This window comes from Rana temporaria, chromosome 4, assembly GCF_905171775.1.
Source record: "Rana temporaria chromosome 4, aRanTem1.1, whole genome shotgun sequence".
In the NCBI taxonomy this organism is placed as follows: Eukaryota; Metazoa; Chordata; class Amphibia; order Anura; family Ranidae; genus Rana; species Rana temporaria.
In genome coordinates this window covers 171166661-171191036 of record NC_053492.1, presented here as the reverse complement: position 1 = coordinate 171191036, position 24376 = coordinate 171166661, and the positions used below count along the sequence as shown (strand labels likewise).

Below are 24376 nucleotides of genomic sequence, written 5' to 3'. Positions count from 1 at the left end.
AGGGAATGAGTAAAATCCCTGCTCAACTTTCTTATGGCCTCCTGGAGCAACTTGAAAAACTCACGCGTTACACAGACAGGCTGTTCCCCTGTAGGCACCCCAAGCGTTATATTTCAATTTTGACTGCAGTATAAATTTAACATTTTGTACTTAGTGTAATGTACTGTCTGTACATTCAAGGGAATTAAAAAGTATAAACTCAGCTTAAAATATTTTTCCTAGTATGGAATGTGTACCTGTAGGGTATTTCTGTCAAGTTCAGAGGGGAACTTCTGCCTGATAATCTCCACATTACAGCTGATTTACACTAAGCAACATATTATATTAAATAATATAACTGCTAGAAAAATAGTGCCAGTTCATTGAACAGTAGATATGGTAGATATAAGAAAAAGAAAACTGTGAGTGTTAACTATTTCTGTAAGAAAAAATACACAAAGATGAAGTGTAAATACAATGAGAAAACTCAACTTGTATTTCATGTGCAAAATAAATGAAAATATAATACAAGTAAATTGATGACAATATATACAGTTAGATGAGATACAGTAGAAAGTAGACAGAATGCCTTGTTCACACCTTCACGTTTTATCATCAGAGCGCAAAATGGATGTGTCATATGAACACGTGTTATCCAAAGAGACCATTCACATCTATACAATGTGTTGGATTGCATTTTGAAAAATGAGGTGTGTCCATTGTTCTGAGCATTTACATGCGCTGTGTGGCCCATAGAGGTCTAAGGTTCCATGAACTTTACAGCTGCTAAATTTAGGTTCAGCCTAAAACAATTATATAACATTACATCCAGCATACTTGCGACATGAACTGGTATTTTTTTTTTTTTCGCCGTACATACGGTCATATTGTTATTTCCCCCCCGTCTTCCGGGTCCTGATTCCCATGGGACTGGGCGTTCCTTCACAACAGGTAGATGATTGACGTCTGGCGAAAAACTTCCCAAGGCACGTCACCAGTTTTCCGTAAATAGACGACCTGCGAGTCGACTCTATACGGCACCTGCGCCGTGTAGAGCTAACTGCGCAGGCGCAATATAGAGCCGACTCGCAGGACGGATATTTACGGAAAACTGGTGACGCGCCTTATGGGCCTTGGGAAGTTTTTCACCAGACGTCAATCATCTACCTCCTGAATAGGAACGCCCAGTCCTTCGGGAATCAGAACCCGGGGGGAAAATAAGAATATAACGGTACGTACGGCGAAAAAAAAAAAATACCATGTCGCAAGTATGCTTGATGTAATGTTATATAATTGTTTTAGCGTGAACCTCCACTTTAAGTTTAGGATCCTTTGGCATTTTTTTGCCAAAGCTCCTAAAATCAACTCCATAAAAGAGTATGTGTCAATGTACACATAGGCTTTTAGCAGAGTTTTAGGAGCTACTGCAGTTAGGGAAGCTGCGATCTCCCTCAACCTCCCTCTCCAGAATGTGGAAGAATCGTGTTCAGGATAGGAACGTTTTGACCGCCGGCTGCCAGAAAATGCAAACCACAGCAAAACTTTTTGCTGCGTTTTGCTCTTTCCCGTGGCAGATGAGCAAAGTATGATGTGTGTACATGAAGCCTAAGGCCGCACCTGGAAAAGCACATACTGTACATCCTTTTAAAGTTCACAACAATGATGTCACTGAGGACGTCAATTCTCATTGGTGAAAACAAAAGCGCATCGCAGATGAAAAATGTGTATTATAGTATCAAAATTTCACTGCAATGCATAATGCAAAGGTGTCAACATGCTACAACTGACGTTAAAAAAAACATACTAAAAAACAGGGAAAAGGCGGACATCGATAAATATGAGCCTAGTTTGCTTACAATTGCATATTCTAACATTAATCTTCACTGCATTTACTGCACAATGCAAGAGGTGGAGAATGAAGAAAAGAGTGGGGTTTATTTACCAAAACTGGAGAGTGTGAAATATGGTGCAGCTCTGCATGGTAGCCAATCAGCCTCTAACTTCAGCTTGTTCAATTAAAGCGGGGTTACGGGCATAATTTTTTTTTTTTTTGCAAGCTAAAATTAATCACGTTAAATAGTCCCTAAAACATATTAATAGCTCCCCAATCGTTCCAGAAATCATTGCAAACACTTGCCTTATATCCTCCAGCTTATGCTGTGGCCGTATGCATCATATGTGTGGGCATGTGAAGCCCAGTTCCTTTTTCTTCCTGGTTTTCAGGGAGAGGTGCATGCTGGGCGATTTTTAGGCACAGTAATGCCCAGAATGTCATCATTTCCCAGGAGGCAATGGGGTCTTAGGACAGGAAGTTGAACCACCTGGGACCAGGAACTAGGCAGATTACAAAATTTGCCTAGTAACAGCCAGCTAGAAGTGAGTAAACATTTTTTTTTTTTTTACATTAAAGGCAAGCTGTTAATAAAAAGTAAATTTTTAGGGTGGAACTCTGCTTTAAGCTTTGGGGAAAAAATGGAAGCTGATTGGTTTGTATGCAGAGCTGCATCAGATTTTGCACTCTCCAGTTGTAGTAAATCAAATCCAGTATGATCAGTCAGGTGTGCCTAGGGCAGTATAGTTATACTAGGTAATACAGACTATTTTGTAGGTAGTACTATTTGAGCTGCATTGACCAAGTGATAAAAAGCTCAGAGTACATGAAACAAAAAGAGCTATAAGAGGATTTCTGATTATTTGCTGTGGGTATAACACATATGCTTATTTCTTCATAAAATTGATTGCCATATATTAGAATAACAAAAGAGCAAAAATTGAATATATTGTGGCTTACTAATCCATGTGACAACCCAAGCAGTAACACACTTTCTGTCCTAGCATGACAATGCTGACTCATCATACTATATTTATGGAGGAGCAGCATTGTCACCCTAGGATAGGGTTGCCACCTTTTCTCCAAGCCAAACCCGAACACTTTAGCGGCACCGGGAACATTTTTTTTCTGTAGTATGCAATACAGGATTATAAAAGACCCAGGACACTTTTAGGTGCCCCAATGAGAGAAGTAGTGCGCCACGGCAAACAGTGGGTGTGCCAAACTACTCTTGCTGATATCCTTGTCCCGCCCCCCAGTGATGCCGAACTCATAGCTCCCAACTGTCCCTGATTTTGAAGGACTGTCCCTGAACTTGGAAAAAGTCCCTCTGTCCCTCATTTTGGTCTGATCCATATAGTTGTATATAAAATGCACTTTTTATCTTTCAAAAAGTGTTTCCAAGTGCTAAACCTTTCATACAATTTGTAAATTGCTGCATTTGTAAATTTGAATAACCAATATAACTAAATAGTAGTGGTAAAAAAAAAGCATGTGTGGATTTAACCAATCATTTTTCTGTGTAATTCTCCTTTAAGGGGGTGCGACACGGCATGGCATGGGGCGTGTCCTATGCCTGCATACTTTTGCTAATAGGTATCAAAAAGTTGAGAGGTATGCAAACCTGCCCCCAGACAGATGCTGCAGCTCCCGGGCAGCAACAGATTTGTGTGTGACTAGCCCACAGCCCAGTCTGAATAATGTGTCCAGGTTTCAGGCAGGCTGAAACCCGGATACATGATTCAAAACCCGAACTGTCCCAGTGAATCCTGGACAGGTGGCAACCTTACCCTAGGATAGTACTACAGGGAACCTTCCCTCTCCACGATAAAATAGTGGGAGATGTTCTGTAGATCTAGAGTTCACAAGGCAACACAAATTCAATTATCAGGATCAACAAGTAGCTTTTTCCCACTTAATGAACAGATAAAACAAAATGTTAATTTAACAGAAGATGCAAACTCCAATGGTTAGGTTTTTACTTCAAACGTTCATGCAGAAAATATGAAAAATCTTTTTTTTGGAACATTAACAAACATATGTCAGGCAATGAGTACCTGCACCCTTTCTTATGATGTCACATCCCTAAAGTCAATACAGGTACATGAACAATAAAATCTATTATTTCACGTACCTGTATTTATCATAACGTTCTTTCTTGTCATTGAGTCAACTAATTTCATTCGAAAGCCCTAAAATTTTGTCCAGACCTGCTATTTGAATGGAATCCCAGACGCATCAAACTGGTTTTATTACAATATTGCATGTGTATGATGTTTTTGGGAATGAAAACATCATTTGGCTTCACCCCATTAAACAGTAGGAAGTCAAACAAACATTCCCAAAACAAAATTTGCTAAACTCTACTGGTGTATGGCTAGCTTTAGCATCCTTGGTCAAGACCCCAGAACTGCTAATCTATTAGCCTCCTTGCCTTAAAGTGGAAGTCAATGCTAAAACTAATCTATAGACACCCACGATCAAACACTAACCTATCTAGCCCTGTAAAGAAGAAATCAGTATACATACCTTTTCTGAAGCTGATCCGACTCCATCCCACGCTAAGCTTTCATCTGTGCAGAGGACACATCCGAAAGCAGAAGGTCCATAGTAACTCTGTGGGTGACATCACTTTCCATTCATTTCACAGCCGTTGTCAGCTGTGTCCTCTGCAGAGCTTCCGCGGCTGGAGATCAGGTTGGATCGGCTTCAGAAAAGGTATGTTTTCAAATTTTTTCTTTACAGGGCTAGAGAGGTTAGTGTTAGATCGTGGGTGTCTATAGATGTAGGGATTTTAGTTTTAGCATGGACTTCCACTTTAAATTGGAGGATACATGTGTTGTCCTTACAATGTATCCCCCTGCAAACAAAGCAGCAAGTATCCACAGGGTACATGACAAATGGCAACAAAATGAACTGTTTTTTTGTTTGTAGTGTTTGGGTGTATCGCAATGTGTCTCTTTATGGAAACGTTAACATTCTGATAATACACAGATGAGCTCTAATCAGAGAGTCAAAGTCAAATGAGGACATCATGGGAGAAAATGCAGAAAAACAAATGCAGAGAGATGGATTCTAAATAATATTAATGATTTAGACATTCTTGGCTATACAATAGCATATAAGAGCCAGAAAACAAATCATGCATTGTTCTGACGTTAGTTGGTGAACACTGAGATCTAAAAACACTATATATTCTGAGCCTGAATGAATAAATGCCTTAATAAAACTCCCATCAATGACATTTTCCTTCACTTCCTGTCCACAAGACGTGGCAGAATATTAAAGGATATCCCCCGATAATGGGGGGCAATCCCACATTTGACAGCTGTCATCAAAAAAAGGACACAGCAATGGAGCTGGCCTTATAAGAATGGCAGATTCCTGATTTTATATTGCCATTATCCTTCTGTTTGCCTGGCTTCCATACTTATCCAGTGGTTTCAATACTCTGAGTCAAAAACACACAAATATGTAGATCATGAATCAGTGTGAGGTTCAAAATCCATATCTGTGTTCTTGTCTTAGGTCAGCAAAAATACTAAAACCACTGATTAACACAGCCTTTCTCAACCTTTTGAGACATGGAGGAACCGATGAAAAAAACTTTCCCCTGCTGCTAATTACCATAATACCACATGAACAGCAAGTTGGGATATAAAAATAAATAAAACAATAAAGAATGTGGCAAATCAACTCAATTAATTTCAAGTAAAATATCACAAAACAAATAATATTAATAATAGCCAGAAAGGAAATGCCGATAGTAAAAATTGTAGTGTTCCCTTGCATTGGTGGTGTGTGGAAAAATGCCCCATTTGCATTAGTGTTCAGTGGGAAAAGGAACACTTTTCATTGGTAATCATTGGGGCAAGTGCTCCCCTTACATTGGAAGTCTTTGAGAAAAGAACCATTTTTCATTGGTAATCACTAGCAGAGGGGTCGGCCTTTCATTGATGGCCAGTGGGAGAAGGATCGCTTGCCATTGGTGATCATTGGTGGAGGTGACCCTTACATTAGTAGTCTTTGAGAGAAAGACCACTTTTTATTGGTGTGGTCTGTGGGAGAAGAACACCTTTTCATTGGTGATCATTGGGAGAGGTGTCCCCTTACATTAGAAGTCTTTGAAAGAAAGACCACTTTTCATTGGTGTGGTCTGTGGGAGAAGAACCACTTTTCATTGGTGATAATTGGGAGAGGTGTCCCCTTACATTAGTAGTCTTTGATCGAATGACCACTTTTCATTGGTGGGGTCTGTGGGAGAAGAACCACTTTTCATTGGTGATCATTGGTAGAGGTGCCCCCTTACATTAGTAGTCTTTGAGAGAAAGACCACTTTTCATTGGAGTGGTCTGTGGGAGAAGAACCACTTTTCATTGGTGATCATTGGGAGAGGTGTCCCCTTACATTAGAAGTCTTTGAGAGAAAGATTACTTTTCATTGGTGGGGTCTGTGGGAGAAGAACCACTTTTCATTGGTGGTCATTGGGAGAGGTTTCCCCTTACATTAGTAGTCTTTGAAAGAAAGATCAATTTTCATTAGTGTAGTCTGTGGGAGAAGAACCACTTTTCATTGGTGATCATTGGGAGAGGTGTCCCCTTACATTGGTTGGCAGTAGGATAAGGACCACCATTCATTATTGATCATTGGAAGGGGGGTCCCTTTACATTGGTGGTCAGAGGGAAGAATGCTTCTTACATTGGGGGTCATCAGGAAGAATACCCCTTTATAGATGGCTAAGAAGATCACCAGTGGTTACTGATTTTACATAATAAATAGCTAATTCTCAAGAAACCCCTACCATCTTCTGGAGGAGCCCTAGTTGAGAAAGGCCAATTTTGACAGTTAGGCAACTAGCATTTTCAGAAGTAATGATCAGCAATGCCAGCCTTCATATGCAGTTTCTTTTAATGCCCAACTTCAATACTTTTTACAGTTTATATTTTAGTTTGGGATACAATGGAGGAGGGTTAAATCCACCTTTAGGTTTCTACTTCTGCTTGTGTCTCTATTATAATTTCACTTATTCTTCGAATTCTTGTCACTGGAACAGAACGAGGGGAAATCTATCCAACAGTAACAAAACAGCAATAAAAATATCGAATTTTTAGGCAGTGAAAGATTAGCATTTGATTATACCTGTAGATGATTTTTTCGTTGCACGGTCTGTGTCCCAACTGGGGAGATTCCCCCTTCTTTTTGTCCCAATGACACCTTGGGGTCGATTTACTAAAGAGAAATAGGCTGTGCACTATGTAAAGCTGGTACACACAGGCAATTTTTTGTCGTTCAACCCATTGGGTTGAATGAAAAAAAAAAAAAAAACAAGGAACTTGCTGTACTAACTACGCAATGCTGAGCTATTGTGTTCTGACAGGGGGTCTGCCCCCCCCTCCCCCACCAGAACACACTGGTCAGCGCTCACAGTCATTGACCGTTGTTCTGCCAGAGGGGAAAACACAGATTTCTGTTTTTCTTTAGTCAAAGCACATCCCACACAGGTTGCAAGCATCCCCTAGGGACACATTTAACCCTTTTATTGCCCCTGATGTTAACCCCTTCCCTACCAGTGTCATTAGTACAGTGACAGTCCACTTTTTTACAGCACTGATTACTGTATTGGTTTTACTGCTCCCCAAAAAGAGTCACTTAGTGTTAGATTTGTCTGCCGCAATGTCACAGTTCCGCTAAACATTACCAATCGTCGCGATTACCAGTAAAAAACATATATTAAAAAAAAATCCCTAATCATATCCCATAGTTTGTAGACGCTATAACTTTTGTACAAACCAATCATTATACGTTTATTGGTATTTTTTACCAAAGGCAAAATACATATTGGCCTAAACTGATGGAGAAAAGAGACCATGGAGATTTGATTCATATGCTATGGAGATGTCCCAAACTCCACACTTATTGGGCAGGAGTTGTGAGTACCGTCAACTCAGCATTTGGCGTGACTCTTCCACAGGACCCGAGGGCATGTCTCTTGGGGGCTCTGGAGGAGTACGAATGGGAAGAGGCGGACAGGCAAGCGATACACAGGGTGCTGTTCCAGGCGAGGAAGCTCATCATGGTTCATTGGAGAGCTGATGCTCCCCCGACCCATGCTGAATGGATTGCCAATATCGGAACAACGATGAGGATGGAGAAACTGGTCTATCAACAGAGGGGTAACGCCCACAAGTTTGAGAAGTTATGGGCAAAGTGGCTGGATGTACTGGGTCTAGCCCCGGTGGACTTGGTGATGGATAGGTTGCTGGGTATTAATGTTGGGTGAGACATGGAATGGGATTGGACGCCACGAGAGCGCTGTCCGGAGTGTTGGTGGGGGGGGGGGATTTACCTCCAGAATGGGGTTGCTATGTCTGTACATGTTATTTTCTCTCTGTTTTTTATTTCTATTTGTTTATGTCCCCGATATGTCGAGGGGATTTTGTATGCCTTGTACCTCTGCAAGCTAAATAAAACTTTTGTTGGATTTAAAAAAAAAAAACTGATGGAGAAATTAGATTTTTTAAATTTTTTTATTGGGTATGATTTATAGCAGAAAGTAAAAAATATTGTTTTCTTTTCAAAATTGTCGGTCTTTTTTTGTTTATAGCCCAAAAAATAAAAACCAGAGAGGTGAACAAATACCACCAAAAGAAAGCTTTATTTGTGAGTTGGGAACCTTAGATTGTAAGCTCCTTGAGGGCAGGGACTGATGTGAATGTACAATGTATATGTAAAGCGCTGTGTAAATTGATGATGCTTTATAAGGAAAGCTGAAATAATAATAATAATAATGTGTGGGGAAAAAAGGACATCAATTTCATTTGGATATAATGTCGCACGGTCACAATTGTTAGTTAAAGTAACGCATTGCCATATTGCAAAAAATGGCCTGGTCAGGGCGGGGGTAAAACCTTTCCGGAGCTCAAGCGGTTAAAAAAGCCATGTCCCTACCCCATATCGGCATAAATATAGCCATGAACTGAACTTGATGACCAGTGTTGAGCACTACCAGTCTAAACAACAGTCATACACATCCAATAATAACAGAGGAAGTCATTCATTGTCCTGAAAACAACAAACCCAAAGCAAAATAAAAAGCCATTCAATAAACTGCTGTCAGGACCAAAAAATTGAGAATTATTTTGTAAACTAAGCACGTGAAGAAGGAATACATACGATTAACAGCATCAGTCCCAAAAACAAACTCAAATGAGCATTGCTGGATTTTCAGATATAAATTTAATCAAAGATGGTAAAAATAAACTACATATATTGATAACATAATCTACACATAAACTCATTACTACACAATGCCAGCAGCAATTATAGGAAAACCAACAGAAACCATCAATTTCATCGATATCCCTTCAATTTGGTTGGTCCGAACAAGGCAACTTGGTAATGCGTTTGCACACTTCTCTGTTCTTTAAAATCAAACTTTTCCACAGCTACGAATTTTATGGTAGTTTAAGGCCCCTTTCAGACGGACGGATAGAACGGTGCTTTTAGCTGCGGATTTTCTATTTTTCTACCGCAGCTAAAAGCACACAATGTTTTCCTATGGCCCCATTCACACACAGCGTTTGTGTGCGATTACGCTACATGCGGTTTGGTGCGAATAGAAAAAATAGAATTGAATGCGTCCAGGTGCGATGTAGCGCAGCTATATGCACATAACCGCAGGTAATCGCAGTCTTTTTTGTCAACTGCGGATAGCAGCGTTTTAGAATTCAAGGGACCCAAACAAAAAAAAAGAAACAAATGGTTGCTATGGAAATGAATACCGCAGCTAAACGCAGCCGCGTTTAAACGCACGTAAACGCATGTAATCGCAATGTGCAAATGCAGCTAATCGCAGTGCCTGGAGCCTTGAATTTCACAAAACATTTGTAGTGCTTTTAACTGCGGCAAAACAGCCGTCCGTCTGAAAGGGGCCTAACAAACTGGAAGGAATGTTGATGTAGCATCACATAAATCTTCATGTGAAGTATTGTGCACGTGTAACGCTTCCAGGTATTAATTGCTTCCCCCAAAGATCACAGTCACTGTCCCCCCCCAAAAAAAAATGCTTTCATGAACCAAGTTATTTTCTCTCAGGTATAATACAGACTGAGATAAGATGCTGCCAAAGAAATGACACAGGTATGTAAACCCTGACCCATGGCTGTGTTCACAGATGTGTGACACAAATCTGCAGAATTTCACCTTTTTACTTGCTACAAAGTTGGGCTCACACTTGTGTAATGCGGGAACCAGCGCAGGTTCCTGCATCGCACCTGAATCGCCGGTGGTTCACACTGCCCTCTGAAAACTGCTGCGGGTGTCAATACAAAGTTAAAGCGGGGGTTCACCCTAAAAAAAAAAAAAAAAAAAAAAAATTCCATGCCATCCAGCATACTAGCGCGAGCTACAGTATGCCTTTTTTTTTTTGCGCCGTACTCACAGTTTAATCCCTTAGTTATGTTTCAGACTCCTAGGCAGAGGGGAACATGATTGACGGCCGGCTATGGCGCGTCACGCTTCCCGAAAATAGCCGAAATAGGACTTGGCTCTTCACGGCGCCTGCGCAGTCAGCTCCTAGTCTGTGCGCAGGCGCCGTATAGCGCCGTGAAGAGCCGAGTCCTACTCCGGCTATTTTCGGGAAGCGTGACGCGCCATAGCTGGCCGTCAATCATGTTCCCTCTGCATAGGAACGCCCATTCCCCGCGAGGAGTCTAAAACTTAACTACGGGATTAAACTGTGAGTACAGCCCAAAAAAATAAAAATAAAGGCATACTGTAGCTTGCGCTAGTATGCTGAATTTCATGGTAGAAACTTGTTTTTTAGGGTGAACCACCCCCAGATCGGTTCGCAGATTGCAGTGCGAATTGTAAAATGGTGCAGGAATTGGATCGCATAGATGTGAACACCCAGTCGATTCGATTCCAGTGCGGACCAAAAAAAGGGTCCTGCCCCATTTTGGTGCACAAGCGATGCGATTTCAGCCATACAGTTTGTATGGCTGAATTTGTAACACACAGACATTGCCTGTGATCTGCACAGCAATGCAGTGCGAATCTCATGCGATGTCTCGCATTGCACAAGTGTGAACTGTCACGTAAAGCCTCGTACACACGACCGAGGAACTCGACGGGCGAAACACATCGTTTTCCTCGTCGAGTTCCTTGTCAGGCTGTCGAGGAACTCGACAAGGCACGTTTCTCCATTCCCGTCGAGGAAATAGAGAACTTGCTCTCTTTTTGGCTCGTCGAGTTTCTCGACAGTTTCCTCAATGAAAATGTACACACGACCGGTTTCCTCGGCACAAAAATATCTCCCAGCAAGTTTCTTGCTGGTTTTTGCCGAGAAACTCGGTCGTGTGTACGAGGCTTTAAAGTGTTGCAGTCTGATCACCGGGGGAGAGGAGACTAAGGAAATGCTTCCTTCTGTCTTCAGCAGACCAATGACAACTCAACCTAGGGAAGGTCACAGGATTTGAGCTCAAAGACAGACTTTCAATGAATTGGTGTATATTGAGACATGTCTGGAATTTATCCATGCACACTTGTAAAGTTACTAAAAGGCCCACATTAAAGCAAAGCTTCAGTATTTTTTTCAACTTTCCATCTATTAAATCCTCTGCCTTTGTTTTAACGTTGGATAGTAAAAAAAAAAATTTTCTGCCAGTAAGTACCTTATACAGCCCACTTCCTGTTTGTCTGGTCATTAGCCCAGGCTTATGACATCATGCACGGCTCTCTCTCTCTATATCTCCTGAGAGTTTGCCAGGAAGGCAAATCCAAGAAGTGAACAGGCAGCTGCTTCAGCTGCCCACAGTTAAAATGGCTGCAGCCAAACTTGGTGGAGGGAGCTTTCTGCAGCATATTTGGCAAATACCGAATAACAATATATATAAAATAATATGCAAAGTGGTTGGCGGGAAGCTTCATAATGGCAAAGCTGTTTTAAGTCCAAATTATGTGAGCAGACTGCAGTTCCTTGTTAAAGCGGAGTTCCGCCTATTTTTTTTTTTTTTTTAAGTCAGCAGCTACAAATACTGCAGCTGCTGACTTTTAAAATAAGGACACTTACCAGTCCTGGGCACCTGCAATGTCCTCACCCGATCTCTCGCTCAGATCTCAGGTGCTGCCACCGCCATCTTCGGTAAGGGAATCAGGAAGTGAAGCCTTGCAGCTTCACTTCCTGGTTCCCTACTGGTCCCTGCTGTCTTTTGGGACTTGTGTGTCTCCCAGAAGACAGCAGGGGGACAGAGAAGGCACCGGAAGTGGCAAAGATGTATCTATGCACGAAAGTGGGAGTAAAATACCTGTATTACACAGGTATTTGCTCCCCCCTGAAAGGTGCCAAATGTGACACGGGAGGGGGGAGGGTTCCAAAGAGCGGAAATTCAATTTTTGGGTGGAATTTCGCTTTAATATGCATGTTGCTTGATCTCCTAAATTATACAGCAAGTTCATTAAGTGTATTTGCCCGATTTAAGATAATTGGTAATCACTCAGAGTGGGTTGTATGAGGCTATCAGAACCAATATACTGTAAATACTGCTTAGTGAAATTGCACTTTGTGGGCCTATTTAGATTTATGCATGTGCATAGAGATGCAACTTTTTTGTAGCGTTAGGCAAGTGCATTTTCTTTGTACATGCTTTTTCAATTTTTGTTTTTTTATTTTAATTTAGAACTTAGAGGGGGCAGGGTTAACAGCTGTTGACCAAAGCTTGTTAATATATGTTGTTGTGATGCATTAAAATGCATTGTGATGTGCGCACATTGACTTCTTTGAGCCTTCTACTTCACTAAACTGCATACAAAACGAACATGCAGCACTGAGATGGGAACATACACTATTTTTATTATAGGAAAGTTTGATGTTTTAGCACATTACAACGCATGCATTAAACCACAACAGTGTAAATGGGTTCAGCATGCAGCTCTTCATCACTTCACTGCTACTCACAGTTTATACAAAACGCATGATTGCCACATTTCTATAGCAGTTGCACATAAGTTTATCCTGAATAGTACTAAGATGGCAAGCAATGTGCTAAAGGTAACCAATTAAAAAAATGTCATCTTTTTTGGTTTGTTCATACCAGGTTGTCTAAATATGAATTATGACTGGGGTTGTCCCGATACCACTTTTTTAGGACCGAGTACAAGTACCGATACTTTTTTTTATGTACTTGCCGATACCGAATACCGATACTTTTTTTTTAAATGTCCCCCCACATATGCAGCCATGTCCCCCCACATATGCAGACATGTCCCCCCACATATGCAGCCATGTCCCCAAACATATGCAGCCATGTGCCCAAACATATGCAGCCATGTCCCCAAACATATGCAGCCATGTCCCCAAACATATGCAGTCATGTCCCCAAACATATGCAGCCATGTCCCCAAACATATGCAGCCATGTCCCCAAACATATGCAGCCATGTCCCCAAACATATGCAGCCATGTCCCCAAACATATGCAGTCATGTCCCCAAACATATGCAGCCATGTCCCCAAACATATGCAGCCATGTCCCCAAACATATGCAGCCATGTCCCCCCACATATGCAGCCATGTCCCCCCACATATGCAGCCATGTGCCCAAACATATGCAGCCATGTCCCCAAACATATGCAGCCATGTCCCCAAACATATGCAGTCATGTCCCCAAACATATGCAGCCATGTCCCCAAACATATGCAGCCATGTCCCCAAACATATGCAGCCATGTCCCCAAACATATGCAGCCATGTCCCCCACATATGCAGCCATGTCCCCAAACATATGCAGCCATGTCCCAAACATATGCAGCCATGTCCCCAAACATATGCAGTCATGTCCCCAAACATATTGCAGCCATGTCCCCCATATACGCAGCCATGTCCCCCACATATCCAGCCATGTCCCCCCACATGCAGCCATGTCCCCCGTACCTAAATAATGCCGCCGCTGCGTTAATCACCGCGCGGGGAACATTACAGTCAGCTTTCGTTTGAATAAGCTGTTTTCCCTGCCGCACTGTGTATAGAGACACTCCCCCTTTCTCGCGATTGGACAGATCCGTCCAATCCCGAGCAAGGGGGAGTGTCTATGCGCGGCGGGGAAAACAGCTATTCAAACGAAAGCTGACTCTAATGTTCCCAGCGCGGTGATCAACGCGGCGGCGGCTTTGCGATATACTGTAAAATTGATACTACAGCGCTAATTAAATATTTAAAAAAATGTCATTAACAAAATAACCAAATAATAAACGCAGCAATAAAGTGATGTAAGTCAAACAAATGGTGCAAAAAATTATATATAATATATTGCGCTGAATATTAACTAAGATAATGTGAAAACCCCAAAATATACGTGATTCAATATATTTGTTTGTGGATCTGTGTATATATTGAATCACGTATATTTTGGGGTTTTCACATTATCTTAGTTAATATTCAGCGCAATATATTATATATAAGGCTTTGCGATATACGACGTCGGCGGCAGCGGGGGCAAGTATTCTATTTAGGCATCGGGGGTATTTGCGGGAGTACAAGTACTCCCGCAAATACTCTGTATCAGTCCCGATACCGATACTGGTATCGGGACAACCCTAATTATGACTATTGGCATAGACTCCAGCATACCAACATAAACATAGCTCTAAATACTGTAACAAATACTGTAACAAATACTGTCTGTAAGATGGCAGGTTTCCGAACACCTACCAGCTACAATAATTTATAAACTATGAACGAACCGCTCAAACCAAATAAACAGATTCTCTAAAAACAGGTAACAAAATGTACAACGATTGCATGACACTGTACAGACAAGGCATTATACAGCTGCAAACAAATGAATTGAGCTAAGGCACAAATGAGCTTACTATAGACAAAACACACTTCAAAAGCGTGCAACTGAAAATATTTGCCTAAAGCGATATAAAAATGTGTACAGTATATAATAAAACAAAATCATAGTGACAAATGACATACAAACAGGATGTTTTGCTACTATCGGAAGTGCCTTAAGCCGCATGAGATGGAAAAAGCAAACACTTATAGGCTTGCTCTACACCATTTGATTATTAGTGACTCTGTAATTTCAAGTAACTGTGAGCCTGTTTGTCAGACACATCAAAAGGTAGCATACAAATACGCCATTTTCCCTACATTCCAGCCTCTAGGTGGCGGACCACCGTTGTGTACCTATCGTCTCCTATTTCCACCTCTTTAACTACGTTCTCTGCTCACATAACTCCTGTCTCTAGAGGAAGATCCCGCAATGCATTTACCACCAGTTATTAATATGCTAAAAGTGTGAATCTGCACAAAGATAACTTACACATACACAATAAGGAGGCCTGATTTACAAACTTACTGTTTAGTAGAGTATTATGTCATATAATGTATGTATACACATTTTATTTATGGATAACATACACTGGGGCTGATTTACTAAAACTGTAGAGTGCAACATCGATCGCAGCTCTACATAGACACCAATCAGCTTTCAGTTTATTTTGTCATGGCCTCAATCATGGGTGCTCAACCTGTGGCCCTCCAGCTGTTGCAGAACTACAAGTCCCATCATGCCTCTCTAGTTGGGATTCAGGCTTGTAACTGTCAGGCCTCGTACACACGACCGAGTCTCTCTGCAAAAACCAGCAAGAAACTTGCTGGGAGATATTTTTTGCCGAGGAAACCGGTCGTCTGTACATTTTCGTCGAGGAAACTGTCGAGAAACTCGATGAGCCAAAAAGAGAGCAAGTTCTCTATTTCCTCTACGGGAGTGGAGAAAATTGGCTTGTCGAGTTCCTCGACAGCCTAACAAGGAACTCGACGAGCAAAACGATGTGTTTCGCCCAACGAGTAACTCGGTCATGTGAACGAGGCCTTAGCCTTGTAATGCCTCATGGGACTTGTGGTTCTGCAACAGCTGGAGGGCCACAGGTTGAGCACCTATAGGCCCTAAATGAACAAGCTGAGGTTAGAAGCTGATTGGCTGCCATGCACAGCTGCACCAGATGTTCCACTCTCCAGTTTTAGTAAATGAACCCCAATATTGGATTTTATATACACCAATAAAAAACATAGTATTGTACTTCCCCTTTGAATCAGCCAACTTAAAAGTAATCACAGTAGTCCATGTGTCAACGTTTCTAAGACCCCTTTAACACTGGAACGTTTTTACATCGTTTTAGCGTTAAAAATAGCGCTATTAAAACGCTCTCAATGGACCCTTTCACACTGAGGTGTTGGGCTGGCGGGGCATTAAGAAAAGTCCTGCAAGCAGCATCTTTGGAGCAGCTTTTGGGCGCTAAAAAAAAAAACGCTCCAAAAACACACCTCTCCATTGAAATGAATTGAAAGCGCTGTAAAAACGCCTGAATAGAGCCTATAATCTGCTCTGAGCTGTAGAAAAGTCACATGATCTCCCAAAAATGGAAACATGAAAGCAAAAAAAAGAGCATCTACAACAGCAGGACTGAAATTGCCCATGCTTCAATAACGCTTAAAAAAACTCTGTTAAAACGCCTGCAGCGATGCGTTAATTTTACCGCTAGCGCCCTAAGAAACGCGGTAATAGCGCTAAAGGCGTTTTTACAGCACCTCAGTGTGAAAGGGCTTCTTATGCTAAAACTATGGGGTTGGTTCAGGAAAGGCAAATAGAATGTGCACTTGGCAAGTTGCACACTGCAAGGGTAGTTGCTCCAGAGGTTAGTAAACGAGCAGACGCTCTACTGACTTCCATCATCCAATCACATGCACGCAAAATGCATTTTTTTTCCTTGCATGTGATTGGCAATTCTTTGCCAAATGAAGCTTTACCTCATTTACAATGCTCTGGAGCAATTGCAGTTGCAAACTGCACTTTGTAAAGCGCATAATTGCCTTTAGTAAATCAACCCCTATGTCTGTGTTGCCCAACTAATTTTTCGATTTATTCTTAATACTAGACTGGAAGAAAGCAAGGGAAAATCTGCTATGGACAACAGTCTGAGAAAGTGTTTTTGTTTAATATATAAAGTAATTTATGTTTACTTACATAATACTTTGTTTATAAGCACAAGGTATCACATACAAACATACTGCTTCTATGTATCCTAATAAAACCCTAATCCAGGATGGTTCTTAGGCTGCATTCACACCTGAGCAGGGGCGGACTGACCATTCGGTCCGTCGGGCACTGCCCGAGGGCCCGTGGTGGGGGGGGCCCGGGCTGGCTCAGTCCGCCCATGGAGGTGCCTGCAGCAGCGTCAGCTTCTACAGTACACAATGAAAAAAACCCAGAGAAAGCAGTGCCTTGGATCCCTCTAGCTAGGTTGATGTGGCTGCGCTGTTGTATGTGAGGTGTGAGCTGGAGATGGATGGAGCCGTGCAGGGATTTACAGTCACTGTGACAGGCGCTCCGGCCACCTCTCCCCCTGTGGAATTCAGCTGAGGGGGCGGGGCCGTAAGTCACTGCCGCGGAGGACTGTCTGTGAAGGAGCTGCTGGACTCGGAGGCAGAGTGAAATCAGTGAATTGCACAGACACAGGCATGGCATCCACACAGACCTGCCTGTGCAGAAGCAGGTCAGTGTCATAATGAAAGCACTGTCTGTGTCTCATCTGTGTTATAAGAGCCATGCTGATTGTTACTTTACCTTCTTTCCCTGTGCTGTGTCTGTGCTTATTTACCAGGTAGCAGGTCGGGTGCTATTCACTAGTGCACATGATGAGCCATCCATCCCGGCCAGCTCATCCCTCCCGAGCCTCTCATACAACAGCCACATCATCCTAGCTAGCAGGATTTAATGGTTCAAGACACTGCTTTCTCAGGGGTACAGACTCGTTTTTTTTTTTTATTGTGTATGATAAGCTGCCACTGCTCCGGGCACCTCCAGGTTTCGGACTGAGCCGGCCCGGGCCCTCCCACCACGGGGCCCTCAGGCAGTGCCCAACTGACCGAATGGTCAGTCCGCCCCTGCACACTGATATCTGGTACACTGAATGCCACTCAGTGTATAGATATCAGTGTTATATATATAGGGAATAGCACTTAGACCTGATTTACATTGAAGCAATATACCATGCGATTTGACATGTCAAATCGCATGGTAATAGCACTACCCGAATCGGTGCGATGCCCCATTTCTGGCGCAGCACCGATTCCCAAAAGTAGTTTCTGTATAACCTTTGGCGACTTCTTGGTGCAATTTCCATAGACATCTGTGTATGGAATCCGCACAGACGTCTCTGAAATCACCCGCCAAATTCACACTGACATGCGGGTATGAAATCGTGCGAGTTTAGCTGAACTGTCTCACACAATTTCATTCCCGCTGTCAGTGTGAACCTGCACTAAGGCCTGATTCACATCTATGGCATTTTTTGTGCTTTTTGCATTTTGTAGATTTGCACAACAGTCCATTTAACATGGTTTCCTATGGAACACGTTCTGTAGTGCAAATCTGCAAAATGCAAAAAGCACTAAAAATGCATACTGTAGGTGTGAATCCAGCCTAAGTGAGTGTTATTCCCTATATATATTCCTTACATTGGTGATCAGTGAGAAGAATGTTCCTTACATTGTTGATCAGTGAGAAGAATGTTCCTCACATTGGTGATCAGTGGGAAGAATGTCCCTTACATTGGTGATCAGTGAGAAGAATGTCCCTTACATTGGTGATCAGTGAGAATAATGTCCCTTACATTGGTGATCAGTGAGAATAATGTCCCTTACATTGGTGATCAGTGAGAATAATGTCCCTTACATTGGTGATCAGTGAGAAGAATGTCCCTTACATTGGTGATCAGTGAGAAGAATGTCCCTTACATTGGTGATCAGTGGGAAGAATGTCCCTTACATTGGTGATCAGTGGGAAGAATGTCCCTTACATTGGTGATCAGTGGAAAGAATGTCCCTTACATTGGTGATCAGTGGGAAGAATGTTCCTTACATTGGTGATCAGTGGGAAGAATGTTCTTTACATTGGTGATCAGTGGGAAGAATGTCCCTTACATTGGTGATGAGTGGGAAGAATGTCCCTTACATTGGTGATGAGTGGGAAGAATGTTCCTTACATTGGTGATCAGTGGGAAGAATGTTCCTTACATTGGTGATCAGTGGGAAGAATGTCCCTTACATTGGTGATCAGTGGGAAGAATGTTCTTTACATTGGTGATCAGTGGGAAGAATGTTCCTTACATTGGTGATCAGTGGGAAGAATACTCCTTATATTGGTGATCAGTGAGAAGAATGCTCCTTACATTGGTGATCAGTGGGAAGAATGCTCCTTACATTGGTGATGAGTGGGAAGAATGTTCCTTACATTGGTGATCAGTGGGAAGAATGTCCCTTACATTGGTGATCAGTAGGAAGAATGTCCCTTACATTGGTGATCAGTGGGAAGAATGTCCCTTACATTGGTGATGAGTAGGAAGAATGTCCCTTACATTGGTGATCAGTGGGAAGAATGTCCCTTACATTGGTGATGAGTGGGAAGAATGTTCCTTACATTGGTGATCAGTGGGAAGAATGTTCCTTACATTGGTGATCAGTGGGAAGAATGTCCCTTACATTTGTGATCAGTGAGAAGAATGCTCCTCACATTGGTGATCAGTGGGAAGAATGTTCCTTACATTGGTGATCAGTGGGAAGAATGTCCCTTACATTTGTGATCAGTGAGAAGAATGCTCCTTACATTGGTGATCAGTGGGAAGAATGTTCTTTACATTGGTAGTCAGTGAAAATGATTTAAAGTAAATACAATTATTTAAAAAAAATGTAAAACACACCCATAATCCCTTCACACACTCTATATAAAAAGGGTTATGTAGGATGAGCATATGTATGTAAACAATAATGGATACATGTATAGTATCCACCAGAACATCAGAGTGAGAGCAATTCTAGGGCCATAATTCATAGTTAAAGGGGTTGTATGGGTTCAGTTTTTTTTTAATAACAAACATGTTATACTTACCTCCACTGTGCAGTTTGTTTTGCACAATGTGGCCCCGATCTGCATCTTCTGGGGTCCCACGGAGGCTCTTACGGTTTCTCCCCGCAAGAGCTAACCCCCTCTGGGAAGCTCTCTCCCGAGTGGGTTACCTTGCAGGCGCACTCCTGTGTGATGCACTTGGCGGCCATACCCGATAAGTGTATGACTCAGCCCCACCCCCTGGCGTGCAACAACATTAATTTGATTGACAGCAGTGAGAGCCAATGGCTGCGCTGCTATCAATCTAACCAATGAAGAGCCGATTGGAAAGCTATGCGGGAATATTGTGCTAATTTATGAAAACCTTCATTTCGAAAATGTACCATTGTTGCACTTTAATGTACATTTTATTTTTCTTTAATTCCTATAATAAACATTTATTTGGAACATAGCATCCAGAAATTCTTTGAATGCATGCAATATGGGCAGTGCAATATGTAGGTAGGATTTGTGTGGATGCAGCTTGAACGTGGGCAGGGACACATGGGCAGAGACACAGGGGGCCCCATGATCTCCTTTTGCCCGGGGGCCCCATGAGCTGTCAGTCCGCCCCTGCACCTGAGCGTAGCGTTTTTGGACGTTTTTTCCCGACGTTTTGTCGCGCGTATTCACACGTATTCGCGCGTTTGCATACAGCGTTGTCCGACGTTTTTGAACTTCGACGTTTTTTATTTTAGCCAATAGGAAAAATGATCATCTCTTTCATCACTTGTTGCTATGTTTGTAGATTTTTTTATCTTCTGCCTGGGTGAAATGTTCTATTTCACAGAACAGATTAAAGCGACAAAACGCCCGTAGAAACGCTTGTTGTCGCGCTAGACGCTTGAATCGAGCGTTTCCATTACTTTCTATGGGAATACAAACGTTCTAAAACGCCCAAATCCGTCCAATTCGCGCAAACTTGTTTGAGCTTCAGGCGTTCGTCTTCAGGCGTTTTGGAGTGGAGATGTGAACCATCTCCATTGAGAATAATGTATTTTTTCCCCTCTAGCGTTCATGCTTCAGGCGACAAAACGCTCAGGTGTGAATGCAGCCTTAGTATTCCAGCTGTTGTGGAACTACAGGTCACAGCTTGCAAAATCAGCAATCCAAATAACAATGGCGTGTCAATAATAATAATAATAAATCTCTGTGCAGACATTTAAAAGTATTTTATCCATGGATTGACCAGGCATTTCAGTTTTGGAAGGGACAATCGGCAGTGAGGTTGGTGAGCAATCCCAGACAATAGTGCTTCTACAGCTGACTGCATGCAGATCTTACAGTAAAATAGTAACTTTTTTTTACAGAATGTTTCTTTCTATCATTAAAAGACTTGTGATGATAAAGTTTTGCAAAACTTTTCTGGGGAAAAAAAAAAAGCAGCTTGGGATGATTCAGAGTGAAATGGCAGCAGCATGCCTGAATTTCTCCAACGTGCCCCCTGGATCCAGACATTTGCAGTCTTTCCAGATAGCTGGAGGCTTCGGATTCTTTGGGGTTTTGTTCTAGGAGGAGCTATGGCTTCACCTGAGTGACATCTGCGAGAGCTGTGTGCCAGACACTACGTGCTGCATGCACAAGAGGCTTCCTTCACTCTCTTCCCTGGGTCTGCCTCAGGGAACACATTTCTGCTCATCGCAAAGGAAAACTTCTCTGTTTGTTTTCCCACACATCCCTTCAGAGGTTAATTGCAACTATTGACAGGGAAATGGCTACAAACGTCACTCTGGCTACTGTGTTATCTAATGTATAGCATTGCAAGCAGATACAATAGCTAGCAAATTGCAATGGACAATGTGATGTGACAGCTTAGCACCCTCTAGAACTAGTAATGTTTAGTCCCATTTATCTGGACTTGTTCTGTGATGTTGAAGAAGTTCACCACTCTTCCAAGTAGATCCCTGAGTTCAAATGAGATTTAGGAATTTATCCAGGCATCTGTCCTGGCAAATTCCACAGTGATTGGATTAGGATGGCTAGGTTACCCATGTAGATGTGTAAATGTTGGGAATGGTTACTGATATTATTATTATACAGGATTTATATAGCGCCAACAGTTTGTGCAGCACTCAGAACTTATGCTGGCCATACACTATATGAAAGATCGGTCGTTCAGACAGTTCGTTCGTTTTTCGACCAGTTAATGGGCACAAAATCGATAATCGTCTGGACGTTTTTGAGCCGAAAAAACGAAGGACAAGTTTGGAAATTTTCTGCCGAACGAACGACAAATCGGAAGGTTAATGTGTTTCCCGTCCGAACTTTCTGCACTTTTTTTTTATTAATGTCCACTGAACGATTTATCGGTCATTACATGATGGCACTATCGTTTGCGCTCACGACCGAACTTTCGTTTTTCAAAAGTTCGTTCGTACGATTTTTCGTACAGTGTATGGCCAGCATTAGTCACTCAATCTTCAACATTGTCTTTGAAGGTTCTCACCTATCCAAGTCTTGGTATAAACAGTGGTCACATACAACTGGGCTTTTTCCTTAAGTTGAAGACGTTCTGCTCATCCAAGAAGAGCTGAGACAGCTACTTGGATGAGTGGTGAAATGTCTTCAATGTTGTCTTTGCAGGTTCTCCTTTATCCATTTGTTGCTATGCCAAGTCTTGGGATAAATGAGAACCTTCAAAGTTTCAACTGGTCACTTCAAATTATTATTATTTGACGTGCCTAGAACCTACCCCAACATCTGTCTTGACAAATTCAATGGTGATTAGATTAAGATGGCTAGGTTACCAGGTACCTATAAATGTTTTAAAAAGTTCCTAATACTCATTAGAACTTTGGAAGTTACTTGGATTAGCTGCTAAATAGCTTCAATATTATTTTTAATGGTTCTTATTCATCCAAGTCTTGGTATAGTAGTCACATGCAACTGAGCTTTTTCCGTAAAGTTATAGACGTTTCGTTCAGTGGAGCTGAGACAGCTACTTGAATGATGAGTGAAATGTCTTCAATCTTGTGTTTGAAGGTTCATCTTTATACAATAGTTGGTATGCCAAGTCTATGGCTAAAGGAGAACCTCCAAAGTTTTAACTGGTCAGTTCAAGTGAGTGCCTAGAACATACCCCAACACGACAAATTCCATGGTGATTAGATTAATGTGGCTAGAGTACTAGGTGGCTTTAAATGTTGGCGAAGGTTCCTGATACTTGTTAGAACTTAGGAAGATGCTTAGATAAGCTGCAAAACATATTGAACATGATCTTTGAAGGTTCTCCTTTATCCAATAGTTGGTATGCCAAGTCTATGGATAAAAGTAGAACCTTCAAAGTTTTAACTGGTCAGTTCAAATAAGTGCCTAGAACATACCTCAACATGACAAATTCCATGGTGATTAGATTAATGTGGCTAGAGCACTAGGTGGCTATAAATGTTGGCGAAAGTTCCTGATATTTGTTAGAACGTAGGAAGCTACTTGGATGAGTTGCTAAACATCTTCAACAATATCTTTAAAGGTTTTCATTTATCCAGTAGTTGGTATGCCATGTCTTGGGATAAATGAGAACCTTAAAAGTTTCAACTGGTCAGTTCAAATAAGTGCCTAGACTAGAGCATACCCCATCCATCTGTGTTGACAAACTCCTATATTAGGGTGGTTAGGGTATCAGGTGGCTATAAATGTTAAAGAAGGTTCATGATACTCATTAGAACTTGGGTGGGCTGCTAAACATCTTCAACATTATCTCTGAAGGTTCTCATTCATCCAAGTCTTGGTATAGTAGTCACATTCAACTTGTCTTTTTCTACAAACTGATAACGTTTCAAAATCATCCAAACCGACCTGAGGAAGCTACTTGGATAAGTGGCAAACCATCTTTAACATTGTCTTTTAATATTTCGTAACATTCAACTGGGCTTTTTCTGTAAACCCAAGACGTTTCACACTCATCCAAGCTGACCTGAGGAAGCTACTTAGATAAGCAGCATCTGAAATATTGAAGGTTCAAGTCTTGGTATAAACAGTATGAATATTAAACTGGGCTTTTTCTGCAAACTGATAAAGTTTCAAACTCATCCAAGCCAACCCGAGGAAGATACTTGGATAAGCGGCAAAGCATCTTTAACATTAAAAGGTTCAAGTCTTGGTATAAACAGTAGTAACAATTATCTGGGCTTTTTCCATAAAGTTGAAGACATCTCGCACTCATCCAAGTCTTGGTATAGTAGTCACATTCAACTGGTCTTTTTCTACAAACTGATAACGTTTCAAAATCATCCAAACCGATCTGAGGAAGCTACTTGGATAAGTGGCAAAGCATCTTTAACATTAAAGGGTTCAGTCTTGGTATAAACAGTAGTAACATTCATCTGGGCTTTTTCCATAAAGTTGAAGACATCTCGCACTCATCCAAGTGGAGCTCAGGAAGCAGCTTGGATGAGTGGTAAAACATCTTCAACACATCTGGTTAAATGTAACTAAACACTACTACCTACACCATGTCCTGGATAAAGGGGACCCTTGGCAGACACTTACCACCCACTGTTTACAAACAATCAGGACTAATGATGACCTGACACGTTGTCCCCAGGGGGTCCAGCTGTGATCAGATCACCCTGCTGGGCAGTGATGGGACTTCCCAGGGCAGTGAAATCCCCATGCCAGTATG

General features: G+C 41.8%; 1 protein-coding gene across 2 annotated transcripts in view; it reads right to left on the bottom strand.

Moving 5' to 3' along the window:
• Positions 1–24376, bottom strand: part of FNDC3B (fibronectin type III domain containing 3B) — a 443125-nt gene that overhangs the window by 418095 nt on the left and 654 nt on the right. The gene's annotated exons all lie outside the window — the stretch shown is intronic.